At 44.7% G+C, this 26840-nt stretch overlaps 1 protein-coding gene across 2 annotated transcripts in view; it reads left to right on the top strand.

Moving 5' to 3' along the window:
- The window catches only part of B3GALT5 (beta-1,3-galactosyltransferase 5), a 167378-nt gene that overhangs the window by 89099 nt on the left and 51439 nt on the right, over window positions 1-26840 (top strand). Inside the window, exon 1 of one of the 2 annotated variants that reach the window (XM_086935428.1) lies at window positions 12939-13242. The exons of the other annotated variant lie outside the window; for it this stretch is intronic. The gene's annotated coding sequence lies outside the window, so the exon portion shown is untranslated. Of the gene's footprint in view, window positions 1-12938; window positions 13243-26840 lie in introns of those variants that run through there. 2 annotated transcript variants of the gene reach the window in all.

The following is a 26840-nucleotide window of genomic DNA, read 5'->3' on the forward strand; positions in this document are numbered from 1 at the left end:
GCAAGCCCCTACACCCTCCTCACTATACTGAGACCTAGCTGGGCTACTCTCACCCTCCTCCACCACGCTGGGTTGGAGAAAACCTGACCCACTATTATTGGAATCACTCACTAGCGGTGCTAAGGAACCTCTTGCACTCTCCCATCGGTCGGCTTCCGCTGCAAGCTCACATGCACTAAACGATCCAAACTTCAACAGGTGCTGGCGCAACTCTGGCACACAATAACTGAGCAGGTGCTCTGTGACAACCATGCAAAACAATCCGCCAGACTTGTCGTTCACGTGAGCCTTTTCCCAATCAAACAGTGCTCCACAACACTCATCTTCAATATCTTCCCAAGACTGATGAGGCAGTTTCCTAAGTCTCCTGAACTTCAACCCAAACTCTTCTGCGGGGGAAACAGGCAACATACTCGGGGAACTGGGAGTGGGACTGTCTACACCAACATTTAAAAAGCTGCCACCACTGGACTCCACCCTCCCTGGGGAATCCAGACAATTACACATGCACTCAGGGGGTAACCTACTCTCTTGGGCTACCTTCTCCCTGAACAAGGCCCTCTCTTCCTTCCTATCCAACCACTCCCCTGGGGACAGGGAAAGGGATGGGGCGCTTGCACTGACACTGGACCCAGCAAGGGACTCCCTATCTATGGGGTCCTCACTCTCTGCTGACATCCATCCACTGTCATCACCATCCAACTCACATTCATCATCAGAATCTTCAGGGCTTCCCACAGACTCACCACCCTCATGGCGTGCGGCCCGGGCCCTATCTCTCTCTCTGTGCTCGAGATCCCACTGATCCTTTTGCCACTGGAACAGGCTGTCCCTAAGCTGGGACTGAGTAACCAACTCACTCACCTCTATGCCTCCCTTTTCGCAGAATCTGACCAGCTCTAATCTACTGTACCTAAACAGACTACAGAGATCAAAAACTGGCTCCATTTTGACGGACGTTCTCGGGAAAAGTTTGACACAGGGAACCTGGGGGTCTGAGCTAAACAGGAGAATACAATCACAATTCAGCAAGATTCCTATCTCAGAACTTGCACTCCACTGTCCAGTTAAACACACACTCATTCACACACAACCCTCCCCTCGGACTGGTAAGGCAGTTTCTACCACCCCTGATTCTCTCAACCTGACCACAAGCGACACAGGTACCAAACTCTGGGAGCAGGGCGGGGAACAAGGTACTGGACAAAATACAAATGACACCTTTCAGGAGAAGCAAAACTGAACTTCCCTAAAAAACAATAATCCCCAAAACGCGGTTATCTAAAAATGCAGAGCTTTGAAGTGTGGCCTGTTGCCACTGTGGTACAGCGCAAACACAAATTCTTATCCTCACCGCTTGCCGCCAATGTTAGAAACGGGACCCTGGCCGGCCAAGACTCGCGTCGAGGTCAGTCAGGGATCACCATTCCTAAAGTCAGGGCAGGGGAGTCACACACCAAGGCAACCCCCACTCGCCCTCTAGGTAGCGTGGCGCGAGCAGTCTAGGCTAAACTTGGAGGCGGTATGAGTTAAGTATTTGCGCACGCACCCCAGCAACAACACCCAAGGCCCACCACAAAGAAAAGACTCCACACAAGGTTATATAAAAAATAGCCTTTGTATTATAATAAACAAAACACATTAGATAACACACGCAAACTGTACAATGTGCCAGAGGCACGGGCAGAATTTACAAGGGGAATTATGTACAGGACAGGGCCACATGGACCACTGTCAGGGGTAGGCACTTGTTAGAAAATAATACTGGTAGGTATACACTTATGTCGTAAACATAGAATGAGTAGCACCAAAATCATAAATACAACACACATCCAGTAATCACTGGAACAGTAAGGACCTCCTACGCAACCCTAACACACTGTAGGTAAATCACGCAGGTAACTAGGACCTAAGGAAGGAATACCAACACCTAAGCAGTTCACTCTTAGCAAAGGGAAGGAAACCTAAACATAACATGAACCATCAACAATCTACTATGCAGGTCACACCTAGCATAATGGAATAAACATAAGAATACCTAATCAGGTTACTTTTAGAGAAGGTAAGCAGAATCAACATTTCACTGTGCAGGTCGCATTTAGTACAGTGGATAAACCTAAACAATCCTCTCTGCAGGTCACATTTAGCAAAAAGGGGATAACCAAAAGAATACCTAATCAGGTCACTTTGAGAAAAGGCACAGGTTAGAACACATGCGCAAGAATTACATCATCAAGTACATTACAATGCGCAGGGTGCACAAAGCACAACACTCATAAATGTCCCTCAGGCCAACTGGCCTCGAAAGGGGCGGAATGCCCTGAGTCTCAGTGTCAGGGGGTCTGTGCAGGCAGCACAGAACACAAACCTAAACGTGGCAACTGTCCACTAAGTGCTGGACAGTTGTTAAATAGAACTGGGCAAACGTTGGAGCCAGGAGGGCTCAAGAACAAGGTGGGGAGACACAGTGTGGGAGCCTCGGGGCTACAACCAACTGACTGCCTGTGTCCCCCTAGAGCCTCTCAGGGCTCGCTGAAGAAATGTGCAATGTAGAGCTCCGCGCTCTAAATCAATACAATGCCCCCTCGAGCCTCGGGGCTCGTAAATACAGGTAGGGCAAGGAGCCTCGCCGGGCTCTCAATAAACAAATTGCCCCCAGGAGCCTCGCGCTCCTAAAAAGGAATGCCACACACGTTGGAGTCCCTCACGGGGGACTCAAAAACACGTAATGCCCCCAGGAGCCTCGGGGCTCCACAAAGAAGTGCAGCAGCGTTGGAGCGGCCCTCTGCCAATCGGGGCCGCTCGACGAACAAAGGACCCTGTCCCCGCACTCACCGGTATCACGCTGGTGCTGCGGGGGCAGGAACACTGCCGGCTCTCCTTGACTGCAGCGCGGGGCTCCTCTTCCTTGGAGCCTCGCTGGCGGCGCCTCTCTCCTCGCTGCCGGGTTGCGGAGGCGGGACTTCCGGTCGGCCTCTCAGGGGCCGCGCTGCTATTGGCCGGTCGGCCAGAACACTTCCGGGTCGTCGCGGGCAGCGCGGCGGCCCGTTTCAGGTAGGCAGGCGGCTTCTCAATACCCGAGGAGTGGGCTCCCTCGAGGTATTTACAAAATCAAAGTACGGGGCAAAGCCGGGTGGGCACCGGCCTCCAAAATAACGATAAAGCGAGGTGGGCACTCGCTAATGCCGAAAATCGGCAAATCGGCTCTGACGCCGGGTGGGCACCGGTAATGCAATAAAAGCGCTCTCAAGCGCCAAGAGAAGGGCGCCCAGCGCTATCAGGAAAATAAAGCGCGCCCAGCGCTATAAATCAGAATCAGAGCGCTCCCATGCACTCTAAGTAAAGCAAAAGCTCCAGCAGGGACTGGAGGCAGGCAGAGGGGCAAGGCAGGGCCAGAGCCAGCACACTGGGTCTCCAGGCAGGGAGACAGCCCAAGTGGCGGTCCTCTTGGCCCCAGCAGCAGCAGAGCCCCCTCTGGCAGGATCCTAGGCAGAACCAAGAACAGGACAAATTGCATGGGGACACAGCCCCTTCTTATACAGCAAAACCCCTTTGTCTCAAGGGTGCAGGGTGGGGGAAAACCAGTCGCAGCTGGTTCTGAAGTACTCTGTTTACCCCAACCACCCTCTCTATTCACTGGCAGGGCTAGGGCCATCAGTCGCACTACAGGGGGTGGAGCCAGCATTGTCCGGGGAAAGTCCAGGCCCATCAGGGACCAAGTGCACTCCTCCCAAGCCATCAAGCATGCTGATCTCACACTCACCACCGGGCAGACCCATCCAGCCTTCCTGGAGCCAGGCTCACCAGCCAGCTCCAGCCAATCACACTGCAGACATATTTTCCAGCAATATGCCAAGTCCTAGAAATGGCATTTCTACACATGCCACATTCACGCAACATACATCATTGCGAAGCATTCATTCCCACGAACACGCACATACCAAATTCGAGCATGCACTCCCCACACATCAGGAATTACTAGGGACACAGACATTCCCCATGCATCCCTATGGGAGAGCAGGCCAGCCTCACTACATGCACGCACTTTACTCTGGGACACAGAGAAAAAGTGCGCACAGACCAGAAAATCATCCACGCATATCACAGATAAAAAGCAAAAAGATTAGGGGTGAACCTGCCATAAGGGCCAAGTCCAACAGGTACACTGAAGCAGATGCAATCCGAAGCCAGGGCGGAAAGTCGGAGAGCAAAACGAGACACAAAAAAGTTACAAGCTTCACTGAGAAAAGTAAATAGAAAGTACGAAGAGGTTGAGGAAAGAGTAACCCAGGTTGAAGAAAGAACCAGCAGAGTGGAAGATGAGGTAACAGAATGGCAGACCTTCAAAATAGTGTAAAGAAAAGTAGTGGAAGACTTGCAGTGGAAGCTCGAAGACTTTGAAAACCGCCAAAGGCGGAACAATGTAAGACTTTTGGGACTTGAGGAAGGGCGGGAGGGACAGGATCCGAGAGGATATGTGGTTAAAGTATTAAAAGAAGCCTTTCCAGAATCAAAATGGCAGTGGGATCTAGAAGTGCAAAGAGCCCACAGATATCCTCTATTTGTAAGGAAAAACCGTGGGGGTCAAGAGAATGCACTTCCAAGGGCAATGCTGGTCTTCCTAGGGAACTTTCTTGCGAGGCAAGAAATAATGGATAAGGCTAGACCAGATTCCAGAAAGACAGCTGACGGAAACACATTTTTTGCCAGACCGGATTTCTGCCACGTTACGGTGGAAAGAAGGTGGAAGTTAAGGCAGATGATAGTACCCTTCCAGAAGCAAGGTGCAGAAGCTTATTTGTTGTTCCCGGCAAGACTGAAAGTCATCAGTAAGGGGCACACTAGGATGTTCCTGTCTGAGATAAAAGCGGGGGAATATTTGACAGAAATCTCAGAGAAACATAAAGGAAAGGAGAGTAGAGGAAGAACTCCACCAAAAAGTCCACCAAAAACCCCGTAAGTGGAAATATATAAAAAAAAAAAGAACACAGTTATATCTAACTGATGAGAGAGTAGGATAGGAGAGAGTAGCGACACTACAGACTACAGGGGCTACACATAGGTCAAGATTGACCTATTTGCCTGTAGCTTGGGGGGGAGGGATCCAAAAGGGAGGGGGGCAGGGGGGGGGGAAGGGGGGGGGTGAAAGGAGTCACACTTAGGATGTGGTAGCGAGCACAGCACATGTGAGGGCACAAAGAAAGATATGCGAAGCAATATGCAAAGTAATATGTTAAAAAATACAGAAGGAAAGGAAATAATGAAGCTTATAGAATCTAACTGGCACAGGTACATACAGAGGGTGGGAAAAAGCATGAACTATAATGACTTGTAGGATAGCCTCAATAAATATCTGCGGGCTAAATGAGCTAAACAAAAGGCTTAAAGCGGCTGCCCTGCTAAAATCGTTACATCTTGATTTAGTGTGCCTTCAGGAAACGCACATTGAAGGCACTAAGGCGTATTTGTTGGAGCAGCTTGGCTTTAATGTGCTAGCAAAAACTAATCAAAGCACAAAGACAAGAGGTGTGGCGATTCTAGGTAGGAGACAGGATACGTTGGTTAGGAGGAAGAAGGAGGATCAGTGGGGCAGATGGGTTATAGCAGAACTAAGATTCAAGAGGGAAACTATCATGGTTGTCTCTGTTTATGGCTCCACAGGAGATGATCCGGATATATTCCAATTTTTAGACACAGAATTGGCGCAGTGGCCGGAGCCGATTATGCTCTGCGGTGATCTGAACCTCCACGACATAGACAGTAGTTTTTTAGACCCTGGTAGAAAATACTCAGGGAGAAAGAAGAGGACTTATAGGGCCTTGGCAGACATGGTAACTCATAACTCTCTGGAAGATCCCTGGGTAAAATGTCATCCAAATTTAGATGGAAGCACCTTTTTCTCAGCCCCCCATCAGATATTGGTTAGGCTGGATTACTTCTTAATTACAAGAGGACTGATGGATAGAGCAAGAATAGACAGGGAACCCAGAATCATCTCAGATCATAGTCCGCTAGTCTTAACAGTAATAATTGGGCAAAGGAGAAACAAAGAGCTAAGACAATGGACATTTGATAGAACACTGCTCCAGGATCAGAGCTATAGGGAAATTATGAGTAACTGGATTAAGGAATACTGGGAGATAAATAGGGGCACAGCAACACCAGGGGTAGTGTGGGATGCTTTTAAAGCTGGAGTAAGAGGGGAAACCCTGAGTTATGTAATTAAGGACCAAAAGATGGAGAAGGTAAAAGCCGAACAGGCTAAGAGACTAATCACGGAAGCAGAGGAAGCACTTACTTCAGCCATACAAACACGTTCTCCAACTGACCAGATCTTATTGAAAATAGTTGCTCTTAAAGCCGAAGCTATGGACGGGATGGCCAAAAAGACAGTAGAGAGGTATCTAGTAAATAAAGAAAAAGTATATGAACTTAGTGAAAGAGTTGGCCATATACTGGCTGTGCGTGCTAGGCAAAGGGAAGGGATGGCTGATATTAAGGAGATCAAAAATTCTCAGGGTGTTATGGTAAAGGAAGCTGAACAGATTAGAGAGGTATTTAAACAATTCTACACAGAGTTGTATACAGAGGATGGCCCAGAGAGAGAGGAGGATATAAGGAGATACCTAAGAGAGATAGAGCCCCCAGAGTTAGCAGAGGAGGACAGGAATGGGTTGGAAGAGGTATTTCAGTTGGATGAACTGGTCGAGGCTTTGAGGGACTTACCATCTGGGAAGGCAGCTGGTCCGGACCAGATCCCTGTAGAATTTTACAAAGCTTTTCAACCTTCTCTTTTAAAAGAAATGTTTAATGTTATGCTGTTAGCACAAAAGGGCGAGTGCGCCCCAGAATCATGGGGCGGAGCAGATATCATTGTAATACCCAAGAAGGGAAAACCTCCAGATGTCCCGGAGTCCTATCGCCCCATCACTCTAATGAACGCGGATGTCAAGGTGTTCTCTAAAATCCTGGCTAAAAGGTTATCTAGGGTAGTGGAATCATTGGTAACCCCCTCCCAGCACGGGTTTATTCCGGGTAAAGGAACAACTCAACACACTAGACAGGTAATCACGGCATTTGATGCAGCAAGTACTCTAGGAGACCCTATGGCAGCTTTGTTTCTGGACGCCGAGAAAGCATTCGACAGGGTCTGCTGGAGGTACTTATGGGCAGTTTTGAGGTGGAACGGCATAGGGGCAGGATTTATTAAGGCCCTGCAGACCTTATATATAAATCCGGTGGCCAAGATAAGGGTTAATAGAGGGCAATCAACCGCAGTTAATATCCACAGAGGAACAAGGCAGGGGTGTCCATCTTCTCCCCTGCTCTTTGATTTATACCTTGATCCTTATATACATAAGTTGGAAAGTAATGATCAGATTCCACCGCTAGTATTAAATGGATGCAGGTTTAAAACGTTAGCGTATGCAGACGATGTGGCCATCTTGACTTCAAAACCTACAGACGCTATTAGGGCAATTGAAGAAGAAGCTATGCGATTTGGGCAATTCTCAGGATATAGCCTGAACAATACTAAAACACAGATAGTTAAAAATCATTGGGTAGTATGTAACGATGATAGAGTTGTGGGAGCAGCAACCTATTTAGGGGTGCAAATTACAGCAGAGGTAGATAAGATTGTTAAAAACAACATGGCACCTTTAATAGCCCAAGCCAAAACGGACTTAGAGAAGATGAATAACCTTCACCTATCACTGGTAGGCTGTACAAACATCATCAAGATGATGGTTTTACCTAAATTTTTGTACTTCTTTAGGGCTATACCCCTTTTGTTTGAAGCCAGCTGGTTCAATGGCCTTGAGGCCATATGTAACAGGTTCATCTGGGCGCACGGTAAGACCCGGAGGGCCTACAGGTTTATGACACTTCCTAGGGAAAAGGGGGGATGGGGTGCACCAGATTTTCGTTTATATTATATGGCAACTGTTTTGCAATATATACAGGGATTATTTGGGGGGAATAATGATGATGAAAGAGTGTATAACATGTCTACTGAGGTTTACGCTGTCGTGCTAGGGGCAAATGCCTATAATTGTTTCTTAAAATGTACAGATTGTAGTTATTTCAAGAGAACCCGGTTCAAGACGGTTATGGCGGCTGTAACTGTGTGGAATGCATTTCTAAAGAAAGTTAAGATGGGGAGGTATAATAGATATGTGTCTTTAATTAACAATAGATGATTTCCCATGGAAATTTTTGCTGATCAGACGATGGCAGAGTGGGCAGCAAGTGGGATTACGCAAATAGGGGACTTGTTTTCCCAGGATGGTTTCAAACAATTTTCAGATCTGCGAGTTACATGTGGCCTAGACAATAGGTTTTTTTTTAAGTATTTACAGATTAGGAGTTTCCTTAAAAACAAAGTGGGAGGTCCCGCAGGCTTTGATAAAATTTAAATAATGGAAAAATTAAGTTGATGGGGGATTGCACAATTAGGTCTTTCTATGCAATTTTGTTAAAAGGAAAGTTGGACAACCTAGAGAAATTTAGCACGAAATGGGCAGACAAATTGGGAGATGAAAGTAATCTGTTTCTTGAATCACTTAATTTAGGACGTACAATATTAAGCGCAGCCCCTCTGCAGTCTCAGCATTATAAAACACTATATTTTCTTTATTTTACTCCTGCAAGGATAGCAAAATGGGTTGGGAGTACAGGAATCAACTGCCCTCGATGCGATGTGCTGGAGGCAGATAGTATACATATCTTTGCAACATGTCCCCATTTACATTCATTGATTAAAGAGATAGAGGGGTTTTTAGCAAGATCCTTGGGTATATTGATCTCTCTTACATCATCTTGGATCATGCTAGGAGTGGCTAATGGGGATCAGGATCAGTATGCAGAATTTTTGTTTGTTGCAATGGCTGTTTACAGATTGACAATAGCCAGGGCTTGGCTAGATAAAAATCCCCCAAAATTTCAAACTTGGTTGGCAAATATGTTATATGCATACAATATAGAGAAAAACATCTATGCTCGGAAAGGGAGGAGAGGAAGATGTTTGGGTAGAAGGATCTGGGAGCCCTTAAGTAACTGGAAGGAGAAGCAAAGTAATGATGAATAGAGGGAAAAAGTGTACCGTCCGTTTTTATCCCTTGTTTATTTAATATCCCTTTATTGTTTGAACAAAGTGATAAAACAACTTTGATTAATTTATTATTTGAATGGTGTATTATATACGTACCAATGATTGAATATATATAATAGAAATTAAGGAAAATATTGTAATTGTAATTGTTAAAGTGTATTGTATGCAAGATAAACTGTGCTTATTACGATGAATAATAAAAAGAAATAATAAAAAACAAAAATCCTACAGTCCTTCCTCTCCAACAGAACTCAGTCAGTGGCCCTGGGAGACTTGAATCACATCCGTTTGTGCTCCCTTGTGGAGTTCCCAAGGGGTCCTCACTCAGTCCCACCCTTTTTAATGTTTATGTTGCCACCCTAGCACCGGTGATTCGATCGTTTGGTTTTCACCTCACAGCATACGCAGATGACACACAAATAGTGGTGTCACTGCTACCCGGCAACACTTAGTACAGCAGATAGGTTTAGGATATGCATGCAAGAGGTGGGCTGCTGGATGGCTCAAAATTGTCTTAAACTTAACTCCACAAAGACAGAAGTGTTGCTCTAGGGACAACTTTTGGTCCTCTAGATGGTGGCCGGATGAAATGGGACCCCTCCCCTCCCCAGTGGCAAAAGTTAAAAATCTTGGTATACTGATGGACGACTCTTTGTCCTTTAAACCTCAGATCAATGCACTGTCCTCCTCTATGCACTACATCCTCAAAACAATCAGGAAAGTTCTTCCTTATTTAGAGAGGGAGCATAGGAAAACTGTCGTTACTGGTCTAGTCCTTTCACGTTTGGACTATTGTAACAGCTTGATGTTAAACGCCCAGCAGGGCGTACTTAACAAACTCCAGCTACTGAAAAACACAGCCACCCGCCTGATCACCGACACTCCTAAATTTGCCTCTGTAGCTCAGGACTTGGTGAACCTTCACTGGTTGCCAGTCCGCAGGAGAATTGTTTTCAAAGCACTCTGCATGGTCTTCAAGGCCCTGCATGATATGGGTCTGAGGTGCATGAAACTGCTCTTCCACTGGCATAAACCAGCAAGAATCCTGAGATCAGGGGAACTCGCGCTGGTAACAATCTCCAGAGTCAAGAAAGCACGTTGGGGAGGTAGGAGCTTTTCCCTCGGTGCGGTAGAGGCGTGGAATAGACTTCCACTTAATCTCAGACAGTCTTCCGACCTGATGGGTTTCAGGAAAGAGCTCAAGACCTGGCTCTTTACTCATTAAGCTTCCAGACATCCACACACACAGGCTCAATCACACTAGCGCCAGGACACCTCCGGGTAACAGAGCGCTCTACAAAAGTGATAAATAAATAAATAAATAAGGATAGCAAAGGGATAAAAGGGGAAGAAAGGTTAGCTGCAAGAAGCAGGAGATGCCGTGTGCCCTGATAACCTGCCCGTTATGTGTTTTGGTTGTGTTCAGAGTTCTCTCAAAAAGGTAATTTTACAGAAAACCAGTGCCAGGAGTTGAAAAAGTACTGGAACTAGACGCACAGTGTTCCCTTTTTTCCCGTTTTGATATCTAGTGGCGCAATCACTGGACATTACACGGGTTGCAGTGGTCCTCAGCCACGCGCTGCCACCAGTGGTGGGAAAGTAACTAGTCACATTATTATAATCTTCCTCACCACTTACAGCCCCCCGCAGTACATAAATCTCCACCCATCAGAGTATCTATGCATTGTTTTGCACCATGTAGCTTTTTTCCTGCAAAGTTGCTCTTCTCAATAGTACAGTGAGCGCAGCACGAGAACATCTGTTCCATGCACGACTACAGACCAAACCCAGAACCTCTACCATCAAGTATTTGAGATGCGGTAGGTCTTGCATTCGCGAGAGTTTAATCTATTGGCATTGTAAATGACCATGCCTTTACATTTATCTGTGTTGATAATTAACATAGAAATAAAAGGCATTGTCATTTACAATGCTAATAGCTCCAACTTTTGTAAATGAGAGACCTATTGCATTTAAAGAAGCAGCCGACATTGTCCTGGGCTGCTTGGAAAGTGAAAGCGCGCATGGCGCGCTGAAAGTTGCAGGAAGGCATGTCGTGTCTGCAGTAGGAAAAACTCATTGAAGAAAATAGTGCTTACAGACTAAGTAAGAAATACCGTGTAACAAACGAAGTAAAAGGGCCCGTCCTCATGGGAGGTTACAAATAAAGACAAGGCGGTGCTAAGGAAGAAGTAACAAGCCTATTAACGAATCAGAAGCCAGCATTTACAAAGGACAATGACACAATTAAATAAAAAAAAATATTGGCGGAGAGTGGGTGGTGCATTAAGTCCATACTCAAATACAGCATGCCTCGTAGAGCAGTACATGCGCTGTTCAGGTTTGACCTAAAAAAGTGCCCTCGCAGACATGCAATGTGTTTTTGTTTTTTAGTGATGCTCAAATACCGTTCTCTATGTGCCGGGCATGCTTTATCAAAATGGCATAGCCAGTATGTCATGGCCCTAGTGCAAGGTAGGAAATGAGCCCCTGAGCTGCTGCTTGAATAGTAAAAGAGAGCAATATTGAGGGTTAAACAGGCCCCTCATGCCTAAGGGTCCTGTTGCCACTCCACCTGTTGTATCAATGGAAGAAACGACCCAGGCTTTATATACATCTGAAGAAGGCATGCTGAGTTGTTTAAACCCCTGCTTAAAATGTTTAAGTACATACAACTACGAGTCCTAGAGTGCAAAGTGCATTTGGCTGCAATGGCCGGAGGGACTGCATGGGTCACATATGACATGGAGCCAGCCCCTGGGCTTTAGTCACTACACTCTGAAGCTGAAAGTCTGTAACACAATGCCTGAAAGTGCACAGGAGCTGTATTCCACAGACAATCTTTTTTTTTGCAGATTTATATAGCACCAACTCGATCCAGAGGTATTGGAGCACTTTACATGAGCACCAGTTACATTACACAAGGACACATTATTTTTAATGTTTTTTGGTAGTCACAGGGAGATTAACGAGGCTTGCAGCTTGGTTTCCCAGATCCAAGGTTCGGCAGTCTAGCAGTGAGCTGTTAATTATATATCTAGATTTTATCTGTTTTACTGTTTCTTCCTTCTTAATCTTGAAAAGCGCTCTGATATTCTCTTTGAGTCATTATAGAAAATTCTATTCTCCATAACTATGGAAGTGCCTTCCCAGTGTGTTCTTGTGGTCGGAGTTTCTGCCATTTATTGCAGTATTATCCTTCTACCTGTGTTTGGTACTCTTTTGGAACATGCACACGTCACTTTTCTCTTGTAACACACTGTTTACTACCTCTTACATTTTGTTTGCTTTAGATACTTGCACAAGTACCACCATTGCCTATGTAACGTTTGTTCTTGTGTTTGAGTGTCTGCCGTTTATTGCAGTGTTATACCTCTACTGGTACTTTGTACGCTTTTGTAACTTGCACACATGTCACATTGTCCTCCTGTAATGTACCGTTTGCTACCTCTTGTATTTTGATTGCTCACAATTGCAATTTTTGCCTCATGTAACTTAACGTTTGCTTTTGGAATTTGTTCACTTGTAATTTTCTCCTCATGTAATGTTAGTGTTCCTATTGTGAAGCGCTCTGACACCATCGGGTAAAGTCCGCCCTATATAATAACGCATAATTAAATAAATAAAACTTTATAAATTAATAAATATGCAGATCTGTGTGTGAAGTGATAGGTGTGCCCATGAGGATGGGTTAGTGAAAACAGAGGCCGCGCCCTGCCACTCTCGCCTGATTCCCACCTGCCTCTTGGTGGAAGTGCCCCCTGAGGCGCGTAGGTGTCGCGCCAGGGAGGGGCGGAGTCTCCTGACAGTGGGCACCTTGTTCAGCGGCGCTGTGCCTCATTCTGCTCAAAGCCCGTTATTTCTGCACATCCCCTTCTTAGGGGGTGGAGACGCCTTGGACCTCCCTCCCTCCCTCGTTCCTCGCCGCAGTTCTTCCGAATCACTGATCCGACAAGGCGCCTCTTGTGTCTGCAGCCGGACGGAGGGCACCTCTGGGGCGACGGAGGTACCGGGGGATGAGGGCGGAAGACGGGCAGGGCCCTGGCTGCCGCGCCAGGGGTGACCCCCCAGGGCCAGCTGCTGCCCCGCGCCCCGGCTGCTACTGGGCATGCTCGGCTTGACGTCAAAAGGTAAGCCGCTTGGGCATCCGTATTTATTTGCTCCCGTTCCAGTGATGAGGTCTCACAGGGCTGCGCGACCTTCATTCCTGGCAGTGGCGGGAGGGAGGTGGAAGCTGTGTAAACATGGTGGACGACGGTCTGCCCGGCAACACACCACCACCAGCCTAGGGTGACCAGGCGTCTCAGATTTGCCCGGACGGTCCCTGTTATTCACCTGCTATCCGGGCAATTTTCAGAAAATTTTGCTCCTGTCCCGGTTTTTACAGAGGGGTGACTGAACACTGTGGGAGGTGCTTTTTTATGTTTTACAAACAGGGATAGTTAGCAGTTGTTTCAAAGCAATCCAATTAACAGGCAAGCTACTGGTTTTAAAAATTGAATTTTTAATGTATGTTCTCTACATAGCCACCCTCGTCCACTGCTGAAATACGGGCGCAGGATGGGCTGGAAGGAAAGGGGTTCACGTGTAGTGAGTGTTAGGCGCTACCGGGACACGGAAATAGGGAAAAAAACAGAGGTATTTCTTATTTACCGTCTGCCTCTGTGTGACTTTTCCAAATCCCACGTGCCTATCCTTTCTGGAGCAGATCCAGGCTCCTTAGGCGGGTCCCTCCGGTGACGATGATTGGGTGGTGACTTCGTGGAAGATTTAAGCAGTTATTACAAGGACAGTGACCGCTCAAGGCTAATGCATACGCAGTAAAGTTGCAGATAGTAAAAGGTGGTGTAGGTGGCCCCCACACACAGAACAGGGACTGCGTGGGCAGCTTCAGGGCTAGGTGAACGAACTCTACCATCTGTTGTTTCGGTCCATGAACTTTAATACACCAAAATGCCTGGGGTAGCGGAAGTGATATCAAATGCCCTTTTACCATGTACACACACAATCACACTAACACACACACTCACATAAACACACTCACCAGGGATATCTTAAGGATTTTGGGGGCCCTGGGCCAATTGTATTTTTCGGGTCCCTATCAGGGAACGTCTTTGAATTTATGATTTAATTTCAGCACTTTCATGACCTCTTTGGCCAGGTCGCTGACAGCACGCAGGTGCACTAGTTCAAATTCTAAATGTGTTTAATCTAATATTCAGGGATAGTGACGTGTGTTTTTACTATTGTAACACAGCAGCAGCTCACTAACATTGCTGTAAATAATCTCTGTGACACCCTCCCATTGACACCTAAAAGAAACTTTTTGTATGGATGCTGCGTGAAACAAACACATTTCTCTGCAATATGTTTGTATTAGATGCACTCGTCACCCACATTAAAAATGCATTAAAAGAAAACTGTATTTAAAACAATCTGTTTAAGAATTATTCAAGGTCAGCATGGCAGAACAGAGCTTGATCCATCAGGGTGCCAGCTGAAAGACTTGGACCCTGGCCAAAGCCCACTTTGCCCATGCCTTTATACGTCTCTGATCCTCACCCTCAAGCACGCATACGACATACATTTAAAAGCCTTTTTTAGGTTATGCATGCACATCACTTGACACTGTGCTTGTAAAATCTCTTGTAGTTAATATGTCGTAAAAGGGGACTTTTATCAGCTCCTGTCACTAAATTACTGTGTTCATTCCTTTTTGGGTGGAACTTTTATTTTGTTAACTTCCTCTGGCTGCACACAGTTACAATACTTTTACTTAAACTGTTCATACTGTTTAAGCACCATTCACTGTCAAGATACGAACTCTTCCCATGGAAAAGGCAGACAGCTTCCAACAGTATGCTGGGACGCTTGCTTTTTACTACTTAGTTGTGTAAAGCAGATGCTTCAACCTTAGAAGATTTGTAGCATTTGTGAACCACGGCACTCAGATAGGGAATGGAGGCCTGGGAATGTTCTCCATGCAGGCTGTAATGCAGCCTTCATAGAGAACATGCAAAGTGCTCATGACTGGCCAGCTCGAGAGGGCCGGTCAAACAGTCATGCGCACTTTACGGAGTGCCACCACTCCTTTTATTTTTCCTTCATTTCCACTGCTAAAAGCAGTGGGGCGATGCTACTCTGCCTGAACGCAGGAGCCACCACTGCGTAGCGCTAAACATACACAAGTCACTATTCTCCACTGCACCAGCCAGAATTCAGTTCTGTAGCTCTTTGGTGCAGTGCATTAACTAGTAAAGGTTTCATACTGTACCATAGTGCATTTCCCACAGATTAACGTAACTTTAATTTAAACTGCAGTATTTTATATGTAGTTACTGAAAGGTGAAAGGCCGAAAAAAGTTACAGAATATTTTTTTTTTAGTCACGCCTTTGACCACGCCTACACGCTCACTTACCATATCCTGATTGCGCAGAGCATCACAGTTCCAATACTTTTTGAAATACACTTCGACCACTGGGAATATCCATATTGATTCGAGAATACAGACCTTTTATGCGTGGCTATTTGATTCCGAGAGCTTTTCTGCTCCGACCCTGCTCTGTTAGGGGTGAGAAATGCAGGGTATTGGTCATGACTTGAAGGTGCTGGGTCGACTCTAGGCGAGTTGAGAGAACGTCCAGGGTGCTGATGCGGGTCAGGGAGTGGCTGGTCTCTGCCTAGGCCTGGAACCCCCGCCTGAATCCATGTGGGAGTTTACCAGCTGCAAGAACAGACCTGGAAACATCTGACTGTTCCAGAACTCAGTACTCCCCAGTGCGGCATCAGGTGGTCACTTGGAAATGGCGTACAACACTTGCAGACTCATAATAAGTCCCCCTGGGCTCAAACGTCTAAACAATGCAGATGATGTTTGCTAAAAAGCCAGGATTGCTAGAAAGTGACAGGTGACTTCGAGCCGCTTGACACCTAAGTTTTATAATTGAACAAAGTTGAAAAATTGTTTGATTCATATGTAAAACCCAAACTGGACGCTGTTCACTTATTTTGCTATGGTGCATTCTTGCGTTTACATTGTGCTTTGCAAGAAGCGTTCACTGTGCAATTTGTCTGGCTTTTGTAGAGTGAAAGCTTCATAAAGCTTCACTAACACACAACGCAATTGCGGCTTGGGCAGACCAGTGCAAGCTTCCACTGCACTAAGAACAGTTACAGGTATGGTCATCCTTTAGGGGGTTGCCAGGGGTCGCAGCCTTTTGCGACCCCTGCCACTGTCCGTGCAACCCCTAGCATTAGATGGACAAGGAATCAGAGTAAGAAAGCTTGCCTGGCCTATTCCTTATTTGTCTCAATTATGTTAGAAGATTACAGAGTGTAAAGCGAAACAAAAAAGGGTTTAATTTTAAAAGTGAGCTCAGAGGCGCTTCCACATATCCTTGTTCAAAGGTTTACATCTGTGTGCTCTAAAACCGCAAATAAATAATTAAGTTGCACTGTAACATAAACAACCAGTAAAAATTCAAAGGACAGCAGTGAAATATTTTCATACGAAGGAACTAAATTAAAACTCACACCTAAAAAATAAAGAATATCAGACTTGCAAAACTTGTATGAATTTATGGTTGGGTACAACTGTATGCAGAACTGCTTTTACAATCGGCACAGGCTTCACAAAACAGGTGCACAATAGAGTATTTTCATGTTACATTTTATTTAGAAATGTGGCCATGAAATTTAATAGCTGTACCATTGGTTATCATAACCGTTCACCAGATAGTAATGTTTTTTTTTACTTGCTTCAATTGTATTGTTCTAATTTGATGAACCTTACACTATGATGCAATTGGGCCTGAGGGTAATGTGACAACTTTTCCTTTGTAACTACCAGAGTCAACAGTCATCTGATGTCACATCTTGTGATGTCATCAGGGTCAAAGGGTATGTAATGTCACTTCCACTTGTCCAGACATTTATGGTGAATTGACACCCGTGTTTACCGAATTGAGACCGTGATTTGTAAAAAAAAAAGAGAAAAAAATCTAAGGGCCATATGTATGAAGCTATTTTCGATTCGCAAAGGCCGAAATTCGCCGAATTTCGGCCTTTGCGAATCGGAAACGGCCATTTTTGCACATTTGCAATGTATGAAAAAGTAGCAAAATAAGGAATTGCAAAAATTTGCAATTCCTTATTTTGCCATAGCATTTAAGGAATCGCAATTTTGCGATTCCTTAATTGCTATGTAAGAAGCTTTTTACTCTTGCGAATTTGGTTTAAGGAATCGCAATTTACCACCAACTGAAAGTTGGTGGTAAATTGCGATTCCTTTTCAATAAGCACAAATTGGCATTTTTCATTGTGGCATGTGACGCACATGCATGCCCTTAGGGCATGTATGTGCGCCATATGCGCACACATGTCATTTTCAGGGGTGCAGCAGGGTGTTCTTGAGACACCCCCTGCACCCTTGAAAATTCGCACAATTTGCGATTAGCAAATAGCGATTAGCAAATTTCCCCTTCATTCCTATGGGCCTCCTGGCCCATAGAAATGAATGGGAAGTATTCCTTATTTGCGAATTCACAATTTGCGAATTCGCAAACAAGTAATAGTAAGGAATCACTAAAATTCCTAGATTACCTACATACATACCGTTTTGCGAATTCTGAATAGCGATTCCTTAGGATTCGCTAATTAAAATTCGCAAAACGGAAGTATGATACATATGGCCCTAAGTGCGGTGGTGCAAAGTGTTTATTTGGAGTCTGCTGCGAACATTGCCAAATGCCAGTGTTGCCAAATACAGAGACATTAACATAATCTGGACTCCACCTCATAGTTATTTCTTTCATCGCCCTGTACTTGCGGTTTCTTTATGTCACTTGTGAGGTTTATTTATCATTCTTCTTTAACACTGTTATCCTATGTTATTTCCCTTTTCTGCCTTTCTTTTTTACGTTTTGAGGCAACGTTTGATGATTATAAAATGTCCTGGGCCTAAAAAGTAGGGTTGGTGCAAACCACCATCACCACCAGTGTAAATTAAGCAGCAGGCACATAAAAGCACGTGGAGTAGTGTGGCTCGATGGTTAGAGCGGCAGACCCTGATGCAGAGGTCTAGCCCAGGACCAGGGTTCAAATCCCGCCCGCCTCGGCGGGTCTTGGGCTCAATTTCCTGGGGCCTGATAATTCTCGCCTCGGTGCCTATTCTAAGCATGGGTCCAACTCTGGGCAATAGCTTGCTTAATCTCCACAACGGCCCCAACAACGCTAGGATGCCTGGCTTCCTAGGAGCGCTATAAAGCATGCTAAATCAATCTAGTTTCCAAAATCTAGCTATGACAAAATACAACTACATCCTAGGAGCGCAATAAAGCACGTTAAAGAAACCTAGTTTACAAAATCTATATTTAGCAGAGAGCCTACATACTTTTAATCTTCAGCCTTTTGGAATATTGGATGTAAGTAAAGCCTCAATTAGGCACCTCTTAAACAGATCAACAAATCTATTGTCTTTTATGCAGGATAAAGAGGCCTTAGCAGCAGAAAGCACACCTGGCCTATTGTTAACACGTTTGAGAAAGTTGTGCTCCAACCCTATCTGTGCAAAAAACACAGTTGATGGACAGAATGTAGAACAATGTCATACATTCCCCCCAGTACAAGGATCTGGGCCTAAATCCATCATTTTTTTGCACTCCACACCACCCTGGGTTAGACACTGGCTATATGCAAATCAGCTCTGACCCTGTGCCCCATGGGAACAGTCCAGTCCGAACTACCAAGCCATGTCTTTCCCAGACCGGAATCAAGCATCCAAGGACCGGTTTCTGGCCATCAGCCTTCATTCAGCCTGGATAGCTTGACTCCAGTGGTGTGGAGAGCCTGGGACTCACGTCTGAGTATACCCAGCACACTCGGGGTGAAAATTGCAAGAAACACAGTTTATGGACAGAATGTAGAACAATGTCATACATTCACCCCAGTACAAGGATCTGGGCCTAAATCCATCATTTTTTTTGCACTCCACACCACCCTGGGTTAGACACTGGCTATATGCAAATCAGCTCTGACCCTGTGCCCCATGGGAACAGTCCAGTCCGAACTACCAAGCCATGTCTTTCCCAGACCAGAATCAAGCATCCAAGGACCGGTTTCTGGCTATCAGCCTTCATTCAGCCTGGATAGCTTGACTCCAGTGGTGTGGAGAGCCTGGGACTCACGTCTGAGTATACCCAGCACACTCGGGTGAAAATTGCAAAAAACACAGTTGATGGACAGAATGTAGAACAATGTCATACATTCACCCCAGTACAAGGATCTGGGCCTAAATCCATCATTTTTTTGCACTCCACACCACCCTGGGTTAGACACTGGCTATATGCAAATCAGCTCTGACCCTGTGCCCCATGGGAACAGTCCAGTCCGAACTACAAAAAAGTGCAAAAAAACGATGGATTTAGGCCCAGATCCTTGTACTGGGGTGAATGTATGACATTGTTCTACATTCTGTCCATCAACTGTGTTTTTTGCAATTTTCACCCCGAGTGTGCTGGGTATACTCAGACGTGAGTCCCAGGCTCTCCACACCACTGGAGTCAAGCTATCCAGGCTGAATGAAGGCTGATAGCCAGAAACCGGTCCTTGGATGCTTGATTCTGGTCTGGGAAAGACATGGCTTGGTAGTTCGGACTGGACTGTTCCCATGGGGCACAGGGTCAGAGCTGATTTGCATATAGCCAGTATCTAACCCAGGGTGGTGTGGAGTGCAAAAAAACGATGGATTTAGGCCCAGATCCTTGTAGTGGGGTGAATGTATGACATTGTTCTACATTCTGTCCATCAACTGTGTTTTTTGCAATTTTCACCCCGAGTGTGCTGGGTATACTCAGACGTGAGTCCCAGGCTCTCCACACCACTGGAATCAAGCTATCCAGGCTGAATGAAGGCTGATAGCCAGAAACCGGTCCTTGGATGCTTGATTCCGGTCTGGGAAAGACATGGCTTGGTAGTTCGGACTGGACTGTTCCCATGGGGCACAGGGTCAGAGCTGATTTGCATATAGCCAGTGTCTAACCCAGGGTGGTGTGGAGTGCAAAAAAACGATGGATTTAGGCCCAGATCCTTGTACTGGGGTGAATGTATGACATTGTTCTACATTCTGTCCATCAACTGTGTTTTTTGCAATTTCCAACCCTATCTGTGGGCTCATCTACAACCTTATAAAATGTGACTTTGGGGCCGATTAGGATGGCCGACGGATTGCCCCAGCCGGGCTGGCGGTAGCCACTGCCGGCCCAGCGGGGGCGATCCATCCGCCATCCTCACTGAAATGACCCCCTGCCACATTAGGATGGCTGGGGGGTCCGCGGCGTAAGGGAAGACCGTCCGCCGGTAGCCTTTGCGACCGGCGGAAAAAGTGCCTACATATGGTGGCGGTGTCTGCGAGATACCGCCAACCATATTACGATGCCTGCGGTCCTATGCCTTTCCACGGCGGCATTGCCGCCGTGGAAAGACATATGGTCTTTGCTTTGGGGGACCGTTGCGGGCCCCCAGGGGGAAGGGGGGTGCACATGGGGGGTACACATGGTACCCCCCCTGCATTTCAAAGTAGAACATGGCAGGCACCGCGCGGTGCCTGTCATGTTGTGCTTTGAAAGGCACAACATGCATTTTTAGCATTGCGGCGGGCGGTGCTTTCAGCACCGCCCGCCGCAAAGTAAAAAATGCGGGATGCACCCGCCACAGTGGCGGATGCATCCTAATTTGACGTACGAGACCTCCGCCCTTATGGCGGACGGTCCCATACCACGACAGGATGTCCGTCATCCTAATCGGCCCCCTATTTCTTAAGTTAAGACTCAGCAGATATCCAACTAAGGACGGCACTCATAGAGGGATACAACAATGGTCAGCAAATTATTGCAGACTTTGTGGTTTCTCTAAAGCAGTGATCCTCCAAGTACGGCTCAGGGGCTGGCTGCGGCCCTCCTGACCTTCACTTGCGGCCCACAGGTTAACAGCAACACTGGGTTGCTATTTACTTCAGAGAGCACTAAGTTTCAGAAATATGTTAAATAAATGGGAAGCTTTCATTTACAAGCTAACTGAAGTAAAGGAAAATAATATAATATGTATCCTGCAACATTTTACCATCCACAAGGCCCCTCTATGCGGCCCTCGGGCTCACCACAGATCACACTTTGCTGCACCTCGAAAAATGTTTGTGAGTACATCTTCTCTAAATAATCTTTATCGCAAATAGCACGTGCCTGCCCTCGCCTACTCCAGCGCACATCTGAAACCATTGTTTATAGAACATGGAGTGAGAACATTCAACCAAGCCACAATTCTTTGTCTATCTGGAAGATCAACCTATTTGATTGGTCAATTTACCAAGTTTATTGTTCTAGCTGATAACATGCTGAATTCAGATTTAAAATGTGTATAAATTGATTTGGAGTTTTAGGGCCCGATTTACAGAACAAACTTAAGACAAAATCCTAAACAGAAGGCACTTACTCATTTTGGTATTCACAGAAGGCACTTACTGATGAGTAAGTGCCTTCAGTGAGTACCAAAATGAGTAACTTACTCATTTTGAGTAACTTACTCATTTTGAGTAACTTACTCAATTTGGTATTCACAGAAGGCACTTACTCGTTGATGAATACGTTCCTTCTGTGAATACCAAAATGAGTAAGTGTCCTCTGTGAATACCAAAAGGAGTAAGCGCCTTCTGTGAATACCAAAATGAATAACTTACTCATTTTGAGTAACTTACTAATTTTGGTATTCACAGAAGGCACTTACTCATTGATGAATACGTTCCTTCTGTGAATACCGAAATGAGTAAGTGTCCTCTGTGAATACCAAAATGAGTAAGTGCCTTCTGTGAATGCCAAAATGGTAGTAAGTTTAGGATTTTGTCTTAAGTTAGTTCTGTGAATCGGTCCCTTAGAGAGTATGTGTAAGCACAGAGGCACTTCATTTTTCATTTTATCAATGGTATATAATGGTATAAAGTGGTATATAATGTTTATAGTTTTATTGAATTTTTTTATGGTGAAATATATATTATACAGGTCACTTGTTCGGTTACTGGGGGATTAGGCATTACAGTTAATGAGTAAGCACTAAAGCACGATATTGTTAATGTGCACAATGATACACAATGTTTACAGTTTTTGAATTGTCTTTGGTGCTTTTTAATTATTATATGTTACTTTCATTAAGCTTAGTGAACCGCTGTGATAAAGATGTGCATTTGTGGTATTAATGTACCAGTATGGTATGTAAATAATGAAGCTTTTTTTGCGTTCAGTTGCATAATATTTAGCGGCTATGGAATTTCTAATTGCCCTGGCTAATTGACATATTCTAATTTTAAATGAATAATTAATTGTGTGCTACACATGGCATCGCTCTTCTGATTGTAATGATTTGTATTAAACAATAAAGAATGTATATAATTAAAAAAAGCTTGTGATTGCGAGTAAAATGAAAACTGTTTGCTAAAATCACAAGTAAAAAACGATTTGCGACTATAAACTAAGAATCTACAAAGTGCACGCTTGCACATCAATTTTACAGTGACTGCTGCAGAAGAACACCTCCCCTTACATGTACATCTGTTCAGAAATCATCAAATGCGAGCATTGGTTCTGCAGCACGACATCCTTTCTGAATAAAAACTAAGAATAATGTGTAGGCTTAGATTTCCAAACATTGCTCTCCTGCACAATCTACTCCAAAATTGTGCATACACACAACAGAGTGCTGCTTTCACCCAACCCTGCTGTGTGGGTGTACACACAGGTAGTCATGTTTCAAAACGACCAGAAATCAAGTAAATGATCTCTAAATAGTAGACATAAAGATCCGGGCAATTTGAGAATGGCCGATTCCCAGAAGGCCAAAGGTGTACAGTTTCCTGGTTCCACCGATTTCTAAAGGCATTATCAAGGAGTGTTCTCACACTTGATTCACAGTAATCCCTTTACTTTATAAGAGCCTTGCTTTCCGATGGTTTAAAGATGCAGACAGGGCTTGCCAGACATTGAAGAATTGTTTTTACACCTGCACTTAGTTTGGCTCACCCAATGAATAAAATCCATTCATAGCCGAAGCAGACCCTTACTGGTCTCTTGTATCGGCACAAAAAGTCAGATGTATCTAGAGCCATTCTTTACTCAGAAGTAAAATCCTTCAAAACAGCATTACACCATAGCTCAAAGTGAGCTAATGAGGGTCTCATTTATGGGATTTTGGCATAGGGCAGCGCAGCAAGTCTTGTTATGCTGACCTTCGCCAAAGTGAAAGGGCAGGACTGCACCACTATTAATGCAATACAGTGCATTCTTGTCCTTTATTCCCGCGCTGGCGCTGTTTCGGCAGCCTAGCACTAACGCTGGCACTGTAGGAAAGACTGGAGGACTCAGGGAGTTGAATGTAGCAGGAGTTTATTAGAAACACGTCTTAGTAAGTCCAGTGCATCAGTTCATAATCCATAGTTCTAAACCACAGATCTCAGCAAGCACATTCAAAAGATGCAGACAAGGGCATGTGCACAACAGCCAGAGACTGCCACGAGATGTCACAGGAAAAGCCACGTGCCATCTCGTGGTCACTGCCATCTCGTGGTCACAGATAACAACAGTATGTGCAGTATACAGTATACAACACACCTCCCTCCTTGTAAATAAAAAACAAAAAAAAAAAACAAAACCTATACAGTGCTAAAATCTTAATACATGACAAAGTCCTAGTAGAGAAGAAAGAAAGAAAAACAATAACCTATACAATCCTAACATTTTAATTCATGACAAAATCCTTGTATCTTTCAGGGAGACGGTGAGGCCTAGGACAGTTTTTTGAGGCCACAGTAGAAGGAATGGTCCTTACAGCCTTAGGATTCCCATTCTCACTCAAAAGACATCCTGAAGAAGTTCCCACATTTCCAGATTCAAAATCAAGAAAAACATTGCTATCATCGCTTGACACAACAGCATCACTCGGCATACCTTGACCTTTAAATACAGAAACTCTGTTCAAGTTCCAAACACTCCCATCCTCAATTCTGACGGCATGCTTGAAAACCTCAATAACTTCCATGGGACGGGACCAAATTTGACCCCCTTTCAGAACACCTTCCTTTCTTTTAATACGAACAAAATCACCAACTGAGATGATATGTTTGCTAACAGATCCCTGCTTTGCTCCCATCCTTTCCTTCATCTTATCTTTATATGCGCTAACTCTATCTCGAACCAACTCATAATCTACTCTTGAAGAAACCCCATTGTCACTCAAACTTCTTTTTAACCACCATGGAGTTAAACGAGTACTGGGTTTCCGACCCCTTAAAAGTTCAAACGGACTAACCAAAGTGACAGAGTTAGGAGATGTCCTATAAGACAATAACATAGACTGAAGGGCATTACGCCAATTTAATTGACCTTTAACAGAAAGTTGGATCGCCTCCTTCACAACTCTGTTGAATCTTTCAACTTGGCCATTGGCTTCAGGATGGAACACAGCAATTTTATTGTGCAAAATCCCACATTTGGTGATAAAACCTTGAAAATCCTTACTAGTAAACTGTGGTCCATTGTCCGTCACTATTTCTTCTGGAATTCCTTCCCTACAAAAAACATCATCTAAGAACTCTACTACGTTCCTAGTTGTTATCTCTTTAACCATTTTTACCTCTGGCCATTTTGAGAAGTAGTCTATCAAAACCATCCCAAATCTCTCACGCTCAGGTAGGACAGAAAATGGACCAATGAAATCAAGACCTAATTTCTGCCAAGGACCAAGAGGATATTCCACAGGGCAGGGTTCAGGACGTAAAGGAACAGCAGACTTATCACTGTTGGCACATTCTGAACATTTTTGGACATAGTGTTCAACACAACCGTCCACTCCTGGCCACCAAAAAAAATCTTTTATGCGTCTCCTGGTAAAAGAAATTCCTAAATGCCCCTCATGGGCAATACTAATAATAGTATTTCTCAAGGCAAAAGGAGGGATGAATTTATCACCTCGCATCAGAACCCCATTTTCAACAGCTAACTCATCTTGAACTTTGGCATAACTCATCATATCACCTGAAAACTTCCTTTGTTCAGGCCATCCTTGTAGAATGTAATTCTTAACCTGAGTCAATTCAACACTCTTCTCCATTTCTCTTGCCCAGGACTCTTTACTCAAATCAAACTTCTCCCCAAACACTAGCATGATGTCTTGCGAAGTGAACGCAACTTCACATTCATCATCGTCACATGGAACATCGCAGGGAGTGTGCAACCTAGACATGCAATCAGCATGAATGTTAGTTTTCTCCTTTACATACACCATCTCAAAATGAAAAGACTGTAGCCTAGATGCCAACCTGGCTAGGCGAGCTGATAAAGTTCGACCTCCACCTGGTGCCATCATGTAAATGAGAGGCTTATGGTCCGTCTTGATGACGAATTTTGTCCCCCACAAAAATGTTTTAAAATGTTCGGCTGCCCAAACTGACGCCAATAACTCTCTTTCAATAACTGAATAGTGTTTTTCAGCGTCCCTCAGAGCCCTTGAAGCATAAGCGATTATCCATTCTTTTCCACAGTCATTCTGCATGAGCACAGCTCCTAACCCTGTGCTACTTGCATCTACCATGATGGTACATTTTTTCCCAATAACAAAAGGTCTTAAACAGGGTGCATTCACAACAAACGCTTTAAGGTTCTGAAATGCCTCCGTCATAACATCAGACCATAAAAACCTTGCGTTCTTCTTTAGAAGTGGTCTAAAGGAATCAACTTTGGAAGAAAAATTTGGGATAAATTTGGCATAGAATTCTATTAATCCTAAGAAGGCTACCAATTGTTCTTTTGAAACAGGCACCAGGGCTTTAATGATGCTCTCTATGTGTTTTTGCTTAGGTCTGATCCCAGAAGCACTTATGGAATGTCCCAAATATTCAACTTCTTTTTCTCTTATTTTACACTTATCAAGGCGAAGAGTAAGACCTTTAGAGGACAAGGCGGAAATAACATTCCTTAAATTAATATCATGCTCCTCTACATTTTTCCCAAATACAAGAATATCATCTTGAAAGGCGATTGCCCCTGTCAACCCTTCAAGTGTCTCTTTCATCAGTCTTTGGAAGACGGAAGCGGCACTAGCCAATCCAAAAGGCATGCGTTTGTATCTAAAGAGGCCTTCTGGCGTAATAAAAGCCGTCAAATTTTTGGAATCATCATCTAGAACGACTTGATGATAGGCGCTTGCCAAATCTATACATGAGAAAATCACAGCACCTCCCAATGTTGAAACCATCTCATGCAAATTTGGCAAGGGATGAGCATCTACCCAAATAGAGTTATTTAAACTGCGAAGATCAACACAGAGTCTCAGTTCGCCGTTGGATTTGACCGAAATAACGATCGGGGAAACCCACGGGGAGGACTCAATGGGCTCAATGATATCCTTGTCACACAAATCTTTGAGAAGAACCTTAAGTTTATCCCTGTAGGTAAGAGGGACGTTCCTGACTCTGTGCCGAACAGGAACAACACCATCGTTGAGTTTAATAGTGTGTTTAAAACCCAAAAACTGACCGAGTTTCCCACTGAAAACATGAGGAAACTCAGACTTCAGATTATCAACCATGAGATTACGATCAGGATCATTGGTGTTAGCAACAGAGTAAACAGGGGGATTAGCTCTAGGGTCTATCTTAATGCCCAATTGATCCTGGTGTGGCCATCCTAA

This window comes from Lissotriton vulgaris, chromosome 8 (assembly GCF_964263255.1).
Source record: "Lissotriton vulgaris chromosome 8, aLisVul1.2, whole genome shotgun sequence".
NCBI lineage: Eukaryota > Metazoa > Chordata > Amphibia > Caudata > Salamandridae > Lissotriton > Lissotriton vulgaris.